Here is a 12,924-nt window from a genome sequence, read left to right as displayed (position 1 = left end):
TCCACACCAGATATGTTTGACTTGGCAGGTGTGAAAAAGCTCTGGTGCAGACCAGAAAAAGCCTGAAAACCACATGAACCATGAAGAAAAGGGTCTTGGTTCACCTGCAGGCCAACTTTGCAGTGGCACAGCTATGCAGATATATTGTTCACCCTATTAAAAAGCACCTTCAAATCAAAGACCCTAAGTAACATATGTAATATGGTCATAAATATATGTAAAATGAATCCTTCAGCACCACAGATGTCGCTGGCGACACCTAAATAGGCAGAGAGAAGTGGCTTTTCATATCAGCTTTGCACCGATGTGCAACACATTAGTAACGTAGAGCTTGCACAACGGCGCAAAACCGCTTTTCTCTGCTTCAGAATCCTCTGGAACTACAATAATTGTTTAAACAGTTGAAGATTTACGGTAGTCGAAAGATTGTAAACACTGAAACCAAAGCTCCAGTGGTTAAGGGTTACAGAGGACAACAGCTCACAGTTCAAATAACAAAAAGTTGACAAACGTCTCAACAAATATGGTGTTGTGCATGGACAAATCCAAGGAATGGGCCAATAGTCTCTAAAGTCATCAATAGATTTTAACTGAACGACAAAAGTAAGGCTTAAAGGGGGCACACTGACCGGATTTTGGTTGGAAACGGCAGGTTAGGCGGGACTAAAGAAACAAGTTTGGTTAAGACCACTCACATGCCAATCAAAAAAAACACTACTAATCAACAAATTTATGCACAAATGTAATCAAAAGGATTGATTTTTTAACCTCCCCTGTCAAAAATTGTCATTACAAGATAAAAAAAAAAGATAAACATAAAAATGTTTTTGGCATATATATGTCAAAAACTATATGTCAAACAAATATGTGTTACATAGCATAACACATATGTTAACTTTTAGTGTACAATAAACTAACATGAGGGGCAATGGAAAACTGTTAGCTCTTTCTAGTGGTCATTTAAGGAATTGCAATATTTGATACTTCTTAGTTGGCTCTGAAGTGCAACCAAATTCCGTTTTTTTGTATTGCAAAAATATCTATTTACATGAGGGATTAAACTCCACCTTCCTTTCTTGTTGTCACAGTTGGAGGTTTTCAACTTGAAGCAGCACTGGTCTGTGGCAAACATGCAGCACATCAGAAGCATGAACGGCTGTTTTTGCATAATTTACTTAATCCTCCCCAGCTTTTGTCAGGCCTCTCTGTTGAGAATGGGAAAATATTGAAAGGAGCATTCGAATTTTTGGATCGCTGAACCAAGTCCAAACTGTGATTTCTCGTGTCTCAGCAGTGGCCAGATACAAAGCTAATACATGTGCCTTCCTAGCAGAGGTTTAGCCGGTTCCGCAGCACTCAGTGGGCTCAAAGAATTAAACAGAACATTCATTTCTTGGCTTTTCATTGTGTTTGACATGTCCTCATTGCTATACAGTACATGTTGCACTGCAGTCCATGCCCTGCAGAGCAGGGTTTTGCTATAGTAAACTGCTGAGCAGTTAAGATTCAACACCAGTAACTTCCAGCGTAAACCTGGCTACAAGCAGAGGATGCAGCTGGGCTTAAGAGACCCAAGAGACCTTTCTATCCACCCTAGAAATGTGCAGAGGAAACTCTGTGCCTCACGATACAAATCTCTACATAGCAGTTGAGTGAAAGGGGTTGAGTCCATCCAGTTCAACACATGTGGTACGCATGCACGCCGGGCCCGGGTTTCACCTGTCAGGAGGCAGAGGAACAACAACTCCATCCATGATTCACTCATGACAGCAGCCATTTTTTTCATTATTTTTTAGCACGACTCCTTCAGTTCATATTTGCTTGCATGCCTGTGTGTCCCATGTCACAACCAGCTCCTTCAGCTCTGCACATCTCACTTGTGTGGCGATGGTGACAAGTGACACAGTTTAGTGTCACATATGGCTTTCATATGAGAACGCCTTGAAGGCAGAAGAGGAGACAAGGAGGATACTGATGCACTCAGTCTCTCTGTGGGGGTGTCACAGTTCTCTAGAAAATATAAAACACAAGTGTGGGGGAATCGTGCAGACTAAATATGCCAGGAACTGTCTTATGGCCTTTTGTCCTGCATTGTTTGAACACATTTTTAGAAAACTTTGGGGCTGTAGTTTTCTTCTGTTTCCTTGAGAGGCATAAAAACTTTCACCCTCTTCATGAAGTAAAAATGATCACAACAAAGCTTAATATTTTGTCCTCCAAGTCATTAGATCTAACATTGACATTCATTCAAACAGTAATGGAAGAATGGAAAAGATGATCAGGTTAGCACATTTTTTTACTTCTATTAATTCAAAATATATTGAAAATAATTTTGCACTTTGAAATTTTTAATGAAATTTTTTACCTTAAAAATCTACTATGATCATCTTTTGATCCCAGTGGTCTTTTAATTAGGATTGAGGACATAGTTACTGTAAAGTGACAGTAGTTCATCAGAAATTTGCCTATGAGCTGTGGGTGGGACCATCGGTGTGCAGCAACACCGCCCCCTTTCCCATCACCATTGCTGAGAGCTGCTTGATGCCAGCTCAGACGAGGGAAACAAAGACAAACATCACTTATACAATATTTTTCAAACGGTAGTTTTTAAACTGCTCCTGATTCACAACAATTTGAATAAAGAAATACATTTTTATCTTAATTTTCTTAATAATGTCCTCCATCATCAGAGTCAAATGTCCCAAAAAAATGTTTAAAACATAATTTTTATCAGAGTGGCTCTTTAAATCCATCAGATAACATGAACTTCAGACAATAATGGATGAAAGGAAAATATGGTCAGCTTAGACCATAAAATACATTTTCTACTTGTATTGATTAAAAAAAAAGATGCATGTTGCATGTTTTCATTCAAAACATTTATTTTACATAAATATTATATTTTGCCCTAGACTGTTATCTTTTGCCATGTCACTTTATCATAAAATTGCACATAAATACAAAAACAAATAAATCATTTTCACTACCCAGTACAAAAAGGAAACATATTTATTAACATTTCCATTTAAATGCACACATGCAACACAAAACACAAATAACAAACACTATTCCAGGAAAGGAAAACTAGATGTATAAAATATTTTATTCCAATTTTTCATAATGTTGGTAACAGTTGGAACCCAATAATCCTATACATTTCATCACTACGCACTGTGGTATTCCAGTCCTATACAGAACTATGGGATGAAACGTGCTGAAACATATCAGATGTTTTATAGCAGACACTTGTAGGAAGACTATCTGTATTTCAGGAATAAAAATATGCAAAAAGAGGATAACAAACATTCACAGTTGGATAACTTTCAGAGAAATGGATGATTTGGCCTTAATGCTCCTGACAGGGCTGCAGCAACTATTGTGATCAGGTGCAGCGTTCCTCAGGGGGCTTTGTTCGACTGACCAAATGCGAGTGGCTGCAGAAAAAGCAGTGATGGGAGACATTTGAGCAGCTTTAATGGTGTTCACAGCAGGACGTGCAGGAGTAGTCACGCAAAGTAAGGAGGGCCTGACTCATAAAAAATTTATGTTAAAATAAAAACATAAAATTAGATAAATGAGGAAATACATTTATCTGTTTTAATATTTTACTGGAGATCATATGCAAATATTTTAAAATGAAATGTGCTCAATTTGCTTAGTTATCTTTATAATAAAAATATTCAAAGCAAAAAAAAAAAACATTTGGCAATATTAAAAATATTTCAGTTCAGAAAAAACACCAACAATATAATCAAATTATTTCATATCCACAAATGCAATTTTTCATCTAAACCCCCCCCCCCCCCCCCAATATCAGTCTTTTGTTAATTGGAGGGGAAAGAAACACCATGTTGAACCTGCGGAGTCTTCTTAGCAATCAAGACTCATGATGCTTTGGAGTTTGAGTTTAATTCATTAAAATTAAATTAGATGTAATTTAATATATTTTTTAACAAGTTTTATATTTTATTTTATTTGTTTCCTTTTTTTTAAATTTCATTTAATGTAATTTCTAATGGTTTGTTATTGTTACCTTTACTACATCCTGCTGGTATAAATGTTTGCTTGTCTGATTTGTTAATTTATATTTCAATGTTGACAGTAAAAACTTTACATATCCTCAGTAAATGTAAATTTAAAGATTAAATTTGTCCCCCCTTAATACCTAAAAGTGCGTTTTTGCCCCCAAACCAGAAAACGTCACAGACTATTGGATGCATTTCAGTGAAGCGCGTATTAACTGCAGGGAAGCGCATAAAAAATGCATCTTAACAAATGGTGCGCCATTCTCGCTGTAACCCAGCAGAAAAAGGAGCGCACATCTGGAGAGAGCAGGACGTCCTCTGGCAAGGACCGGCTTTCCATATAAGGAAAGGGGGCGGGGCCAGCCCAGGATCTCTCTGCACAAACGTGACTGCAATGGTTGCTTTAGCGAAAGCCGAGACAAACTTGCCAGCACCGTGAAGGCGACACGTCGCCCCTTCAGCTACGATTTGTACGGGACGTCGGGGGACACATATTTTTCAACCGACCCTCGTGAACGGTGCAGCTCGGAGGTCTTTAAAGGAGCCGACAGAAAAGTTTCAAAAGAGACTGCCGCGGTTTGAAAAAGACAGCCGGGCGATCAAACTTCCACCAGCTATCTGAGGGAAGCGGGAGGAGGAGTCAACAGGTCCCAGGTAATGCCATGCATGCACTTGACCGTCAGTCAACACCTGACAGCAGGTCTTCTGCTCCAGAGAGGGCGAGCAGGGTGGTACGTGAAAAAGTCGCCCTTTCACCTGACTGATTTTGAACGCATCATAGGTTGCTTTACATAAAGAGCGCGTGCAAGCGTGTCTGACAGTTCTGTCATCTTCATTTATCAGAAATGAACTCGGTAATCTGCGTAAACCCAAATTTTTAATGCCGCAACGTTCAAAAACTGTATTTTTTTTAAACAAAAATACGACAGTAAGAGTTTCACGTATTTTTAGCTTGTAAACCGGCATGCAAAGCTAACGTTCTTTTTATTCTTGCTAGCAAAATGTAAACACACCTATGCTAATAGTTACCATAGCTTGTTTACTAGTCATTTAGTCAATTGTTGACCTTATCACTCTGAAAAATGCAAAACATTAGGAGTTGATGCGTTTGCGTGCAGCGAAAACGTGTTCATTTTTTATTTTTATTTTTTTTGACGTGGTGCGTTCATGAAAATCCGTGCAAAAATCGAATCCGGCGAACTTGACGTTAACTTTCCAGTAGTGAGCAATGCCCACCTCCCCATCCCCGTCACGAGCTGGGAACTTAATGACCCGCGACAAACATGCTGCCTCCTGTCACACTGCAAGCCGGTAAAACGGAGCAGGGGCAAACTGGCACGTACCCCTAATTTATTAAATTCATTAACGCCACTGATGATGTCCTGACGGGGAAAATGTGGCGGTTCAACGCCTTTTTTTAATCTCGTCTAATTAAAATGCCAGGACCCTGGAGCAAAGGAAATCTTAACTCTAAATCTGCAACTCCTACTTTGCGTGAATCTGCCTTTAATGAAGATTCAGATTTATGAAAATGGTATCTATATGTTTTGTTCGGTACAAAGGAGAAATTGATTCCTTTGGGGGTGGCAGAGGTAAAGGACACCTAACCTTTCACGTGACAACTTGTGAGACTCTAAGCATTAAAAAAAAAAAAAAGTGTCACCCAGTAGGTTGAGGGTTTTCCCACCCTCTCACCTCCTCTGCAAGTGTTATTCACAGCTAAATGCTGTGCCCTTGCCCCCAATTGGCAAGGATAGGACACAAACATCACATTTAATGGGCATTTTATGCTTTTAGGAGACAGTGTCGTTCATTTTCAATGATATATTTCAGGGTTTTTTTGTTTCTAGATTAACCGGCAGTAGCACGGGTGTTTTCTGTCATCAAAACTTCGCTGGCAAGTTTCTGCAGGAAGTTGTGTTTTTTTTTTTTGTCTTATGCAAGCGGTGCCCGTTGAGGGCCTCGCATGCTGCAGTTTCACATGGTACACCAAAACGCATCATCGGAGCGGAGGCTGTGACACATTGACACCTTGCCGGTGCCCCCACGTCCTCATCGTGTCCCTGTCCCTCCTCTTGAGATTGTAAAGTTGTGTATGAGAAACCCATTGAAGGTGTTTCGTTGTTTGCGCTGCAGAGGTGAGTCACAAACCTCTGCTGGGTTCTATTTGGGACGTCGGATGACAGGTCGGCTCGTCGCCTGTGGAAGATCTGATAAAAGTTGGATTTCTGTGCACCATCTAATTGTTCAGTTCATGCATTGCACGTCTGAGTCACTGCGTGACACTGGAATCCTCTGTCTGTAGCATATGAGCCTTTTCGGTGACCTGTATCGGTGTCTTTCTCAGCATTCATGATGTCATTTGCAGCTCGGTGGAGGTTTTTCTCCAACAAAGACAAAGAGGAAACAATTCAAGATTGAAGAGATATGCTTTTGGGTACGTTTGGACCTGGATTTCTGTGAAAACGTCTGTCGATTGTCTCGTGGTTTGGGCCTGTGGTGGTCCGTTGCCACAGCAGCCGGCTTGCAGCCCTTTAGCTGACGAGCAAGGCTGACTCACAAGACTGTGGCAGCGCGGCGCAAACTCATCAGGCGCTGACAGATGAGGCATGCTTCTCACAATGGCAGCGCACTCTGGAGATGCCACCCAACGCTTATTTAATGGTAAACACCTCTCCCCATTTCTGCGCTGTCCCACCCACGGGCTGTCACTGCTATGACAGCTATCTTTTTGAATAAGGAAGCACTTAAAACTGAAACAGCCGCATTCAAAATAGGAAAAACGTGTAGGACTGTGTTCGGTTTTTGAGAATTGGTTTTGATGTAAACAGAGTAGTTTACTACAAAAAAAAAAAAAAAATGAAGTGCAGTTTGTGGGCGTGACAACAACAGAGAGCCACTTCCCCATATAGAGTCCAGTGAGGCATTAACTGTGGCTTTGCACCAGTTAAGCCCCCCTTGACCTAAACTAAAGAGGCTCAGAGTCTGCAAGAAAAAGTAGAAATAAATTGGGATATTAAAGGGTTTTTTTCTGTGGTGCCCAATGACGTAGTCTTTGCCTCAGGGACTGGAGCTAGTGTGGGAAAAGTGGGAGAGAAAAAGGGTGGAAGCCAATATCAGGAGAGTGCAGTCGAGGCTGAGTGGGATTTATTATTTTGTATTTATTGTATTTGGACGGGGGAGCAGAGCTGCTGCAATGCTGGGATGTTGGAGCTTAAAGACCCACTCCGATGAAAATAGTGCTTTGAGGGTTTTAACATGTTCTTGGGGCATATTTCATGTGATTGAAGACGTTTATGTAAAGAAAATTAAACTTAAAATTGTATTTCTGGATACAGTATTTTCCGAGTAGGAGTTGTGTTTTTTTGCGTAGTTTGGCCAGGTGTGCGACTGACACACAGGTGTAACTTGTATAAGATTTTTGGAAAATAAATAGGAAAATAATAGCTAGAGGGCCCTATCAGTATTTGCTACTGTCAGCAATGCAGAAGAAGAAGAAGCACCGTCCAGTCTGATCAGGGGTGAAGCCTAAAACCAACATGAACTGAACTTTAAGATATTTTCCTTCCTTGTACAAGACAGTACTAAAAAGTGCCTTATTTTTGTAGAGCTCCTCAAAATAATCTGACATCATCTGTCTTCAGTTTCCTTGTAAAAGAGATATAGAGACAAAGCTTCCATGTAGGGACGACGCTAAAAAATGTTAATGCTAGCTCCTCCACATATGTCTGGAGATTATGAACCCATTTTTGGACAAGCATTGAACAACAAAAATCGCGTTTCTACGGTGGGCTTGGTGGAAATGTTCAGAAGCGTCGCACCTTTTTCCAAACGTGCGACTTATACTCCGGTGCAGCTTTTACATGATTCTCTTCTCTTCTTTATTAGGCTTTTTTTTTTTTTTTTTTTTGCGGCTTACACTCCGGAGCAACTTTATTGTCCAAAAAATATAGTATTTCTTTATTGAAATCGTTACGAGTCAAGAGTAGATGGAAAAAAAAGCTTGTAGCTGTGACGTAGACACTACAATCGGCAAACTCAGCTCTCAGTTATGGGTAAGGTAAAGGAGGGCGGGGTTGCCCTGCGCTAACAGTCCCACCCACAACCACGAAGCAAATTTCTTACAAACTACTGTCGCTCTGCTTAAACTCTGTCCTAGAATACAGGTTTTTATTTTCGGCTAAAAATGGCATAATCCTAGTTAAAAGACCCCCGGGAACGCTTAAAGTACCTCAAAAGATGAGCGGAATGGGTCTCTGACTTGGCCAGCAGCAGTAGGATGGGCCCGCTTCGGCATACTGATTTCCCTTGTTGCTGCTCTCTTTGCCTTGTCACAAAGGGGTTAACGTCTCTTCCTCACTGGGCTGCCGTCTTCATTTTCATAGCTTTGATTGTATTAAATAATCTTTACGTGTCAGTGTACAGCTCCCGGTGCTCGTGTAAAGAGAGCAAAGGAGCAATTAGGTCAGAGCGGGAGAAAAGTTGGTCTCGTGTCAGCCTTGAAGCAGCAGGGCTCCTCACTTTAGCATTCACCTCAAACCTTCACTGTGGGCTTTTCAAAGAATTGGGGTTATCAAAGCACATAGAGAAGGAATTTCTTTCGTCTCAGTCTTCTCATAATAAAATGTCCCAGAATGGATCATTGGTTGTGATATATTAAGTTTCTCACCATATTAATTTGCCTGAATAATCAGGCCACAGTTGTCTCCTTTTTTTTTTTTGTCTAATGAGGCTGAGTGGAAGACCCATATAAGCTAATATCTTAGTGGTTGTTTGGCTAAACCTTGAAATCGTTGACACATGTGCAGCACATTTTTTTAAATTAGCAAATGGGCTTTGAAGATCACACACTCAACTGGAAGTCTTTGTTCTGTTTTGACACGCTTTTCACATGATCTGTGTTGTTTCCCATCGCCTGCTGTCCCCTTTCCCATTTCCTTTCCATCCCGGCCGGCGTGAAGGTTCTGGTCCATCCCACTCTTTCACTGGCAGAGTCGCCATCGAATTTCATCGTATTTTCCACATGTTTTGTACCTTGGCTTTTTGCGTGAAAGTGTGTCTGCCTAGCCGGACAGTCCCCTGACGTGACTGCTGACATTTCCAGTGAAAGGGCCCTATTGTTGGTTCTTAATCCCCCCCCCCTCCGCCCTCCTCTTCATAAAACAATGGTATCAATTGCTTCCACTGAGTACATCCACAGCTCTCGGAGAGGGAGCCAGGCTGGCGGGGCTTGTTGGCCAGTCTGCCAATCGTCACACCAGGCAGCCAGGGCAACTTCATTTTTCGAGGTAGCTTCAAGCTTTGGCCCACATCTCCTGACACTTGCACTAATAATATCTCTGTATTGGGAAGCAATGTGCAGGCACTGCCACCTCATAAACACACACATAATAGCTGGTGTATTTATTTTCCTGGAGAGAGACGAGGGAGCAGACGGATGGCTTTGGCCCCGCCCCCGCCTTCCTAATGAATGGACTTTATTTCGTTTTCCTTCGTTTTTCCCGAGATACTGCCATTAGCTTTGACAGATGATATGTTCTTCTACTGAAACAATGATCTTCAGCACACTGTCACAGGAAATTGGATTCATACACCCACCCCTCTGCTCGCCTCCCCCCCGTCTCTCTGCTCTCTTCTTATTCCCGATGCTCCCACTCCGTCTGCATCCAGGAACATGCCGTTAATATTCCTGTTAGAGGCATAATACTACCGAGCTGCCAAGTTACCCCCTACTTCCATGAGTCAGATAGCTAGCTTGATAGCAGGTGTCACTTACAGAAACGTCTAGAAGCCAATTTGTCCTAAAGGGCTCCTTGATAATACTTCTCTGAGCCAAATGTGTGTCTACAGTCAGCAATGGCCTTTCAGTTATCCTTTTTAAGAGTGATTACTACTAAGTTAGTCACTTGACAGCTTGTGTGACATTCCCATTCAGCTGTAGGGAGTTAATCTACTGCTTAGCAGTGGGTAAATGCTGTTTTAAACCTTTACTCAAAGCATTTTCAAGCTGATTTTATTCCAAAAAAACACCCATAACTTTTTCTATTATCTCACATTGTTTGGCCATGTTTCTCCGTGTGTAGAAAACAGGCTGGTGGAGAGATAAAGGTTCCAAACAGTGACGGTACTGCCTGTTCCCCTACTAGTACCTGCAACCATCTCCTTGTTAGTGCATAGCATCGTTATTGTAGAGTTCTACTGCCTTGGCTTTCGCCTGCCAAGCTTGTGTAGCTTGTGAGCTGCTCCAGCTTACTCTGTCTACATGAGCTGTCATCACAATGCAGCCAGTCCCAGTGAGGAGCCATCACACCATATCATTGTGCTGAAACCAAGACTGTTGAATGAGTGGATTTCTGTGTATTCGGCAGGAAAGGGCTGACATAAAGCCAGGAAATTTCAAGAAGGAGGCCAATGAATTGTCAGAGTAGTGCATTAACTAATAACTGAAGGTAGGATGCACCAACAAATAAACCGAGTCCTCAAATTTTCCATGTTACAGACCCTACCATACGAGCAATTCTACATAATTCAGTTCTCCAATTGATTTTTTTTTTGGCGTATGTGAACACATCTGAGTCTGTCTTCCCCTTGTTCATTCTGCTGTTGGCAGTGTAAAAATAGTTGTACGTAAGACGTAACAACACAGATGAAAAAGTCACTGACGTGCACAAACACTCTGCAAGTAGCAAACGATGAATGATGAAACCGTAGCCATACATTTTTTTGCTCAATTTAGTGCCTGCTCCAACCCTAGAGCTACAGTTGCTTAAAAATAGCAGTATAAAGCCGTTTTATTTTTATTCAATTTTTAAAAATTTGCTCAAATAAAAAATAAAAAACCCCAAAAAAGCAGATTTTTGTTTGTGTATGATGTCATTCCATTACCTGAGAGGAAATTCAAGCGACCAATTATAAATATTGGAGGATCTCACTTTTCAGCTCATTAAATCTTTATTTGTGCATCTTAAGTCTGAAGCTTTGTAAATAATTTGTAAACCTTCTATAAAAAAAATATTGATAATTTTTCAGAATTTCCCCCAGATTTTTTCTTCTTCTGTGAAATACAAAGCCTTTAGTTGTAGTAGAGATCCTTCCACTAATGGCAGATCGTTTGCTGGGTATTATACCTTACTCTGTGTCAACACCATTTCCATTTTTCTTGGCTATCTTCGTGCTGCAGAAATAATTCTGTAATATGCGACGCAGGCAGCATATGGGTGCCATTTATGATCAACAGCTTCTATAAAGAGGTGACGGGAATATGCAAATGTCAGCATGCTAATGGAACAGTAATGTAATGAAGAACGTTGTATATGGGCAGTAATGATCTGTGGTTATTGAGTGTTGATGACTCCTTCTCAGCCAACCATTGTTGTTCCACAAGCAGCTTTCTTGTTTATTTTCTTGGCACTCTTGCACATCATCACCCAAAAAGCGCGGGCACATAAAAAGGAGCCGGTACACTTGCACACAAATTTAGATGCATGAACATTGCTTTCTTATTGATTCATGGCCTTGGGTGAAAGGCATATTGATAAATACCTGGAGTACTTGGCCATTGAAATGGTGAAACTAAATTGGGCAGAACTGAGACAGATGTGGCGCAGTAAATTAAACAAGCGATCTTCTCTGTTGGCTGACAGCACAATGGTGATTAGGGTTTCATGTGTGCTGCCCTACATTATTTATGGCCATGCTGTGGGCTGCCTACAGTTGAATAGACCCACAGTCCATTGACTGGGCATATCATTGGAGGCTGACTAGTGTTAGGAGTGGGGTTAAAAATGGCTTTATTTCCTCTTGAGGAGGTCCATTTTCATCTAAATGAAGGTGAAAGCCCCAAGCGTGTTCTTTCCAAGGCCTGCATGTGGGAAATGTGTTGACTGTGTTCCAGTACGCTTTTCGAGGTTACTCTGCTTCATGATTTAAAGGGATTTCTGCTCAATGTCTTATTTACTCAAACCAGCCATTCCTTCTTTTTTTGTCATTGCCTTTTAATGTTGTACAGGTTGACAAAGCACAATATGCGGAAATTTCTGGGCTGGATTTGTTCAGAGAAATCTATTTTACCCTCATTACTCCCTAAAGAACTATTGCAGGAAACAATGGAGTAAGAGAATGCAATGTTTTTGATAGGGGATACAAATCAAGGCATGTTGACTTAATTTTACATATCTAGGGTGCTTTTTTCAATACTATTTAGATTAAATCAAACTTAATAACACTTGAGGACTCAAACTTCCATGTTAGTTGATCAAATGAGGTTAAGTTTTTGCCGAAGTGTCTTTAGTTTGAAAACCCGCAAACTTTTTTTAACCTAACCAAAAATAGCCCAGCAAATTGTCATTATGACTAGGGCTGCATGATATGAGGATTTGTGATGAGTGATACTAGTGATCAACATTGTAATGACAATAGGACTTGTGATACATGAACAAATAGAAAAAAGACAACAACCAATACATCATTTCCATTTTTCTGTAAAGGTTTTATGTAAATAAGAGTACCGGTAAACATAAATTATACTGCAAGTTATCTCAATAGGAGACCGTTAAGATGTCAGGGAAACACACCAAAGCACGATAGTTATCATCTACCTTTCTAGCAGTACTATCGGTAATAATAACCAGTGGTAGAGCTACAATATTTTATGGGGGGTAGAAGTCTTTGGTAGGGTGGCAAATAGGAACAGCAGTGTGGATGTTGATTACAAAGAAAATATGTGTTTTAAACAGCTTTTTTTTATTGTTTTTAATACAATTAATATTAAAATAGCTGAGGTGCTATTACTGAGGCTTTAGGCAGCCTGTATTGATGATTTGTTTTTTTTATATATTTCTATAATGATTTTAATATTGACTCAAAAATTGAGGGGTAAAGCTTTTAGCCCCCCACCTTG

General features: G+C 40.6%; 1 protein-coding gene across 1 annotated transcript in view; it reads left to right on the top strand.

Moving 5' to 3' along the window:
• The first annotated feature begins 4,396 nt into the window (after positions 1 to 4,396).
• LOC100049282 (retinoic acid receptor alpha) overlaps positions 4,397 to 12,924 on the top strand; it is a 177,805-nt gene continuing 169,277 nt past the window's right edge. Inside the window, exon 1 of the mRNA XM_011487934.3 lies at positions 4,397 to 4,679. The gene's annotated coding sequence lies outside the window, so the exon portion shown is untranslated. The remainder of the gene's footprint in view (positions 4,680 to 12,924) is intronic.

The sequence above is a fragment of the Oryzias latipes genome, chromosome 19 (assembly GCF_002234675.1).
Source record: "Oryzias latipes chromosome 19, ASM223467v1".
NCBI lineage: Eukaryota > Metazoa > Chordata > Actinopteri > Beloniformes > Adrianichthyidae > Oryzias > Oryzias latipes.
The sequence above is the reverse complement of the archived record's forward strand: the minus strand, read 5'-3'. Positions and strand labels throughout refer to the sequence as shown.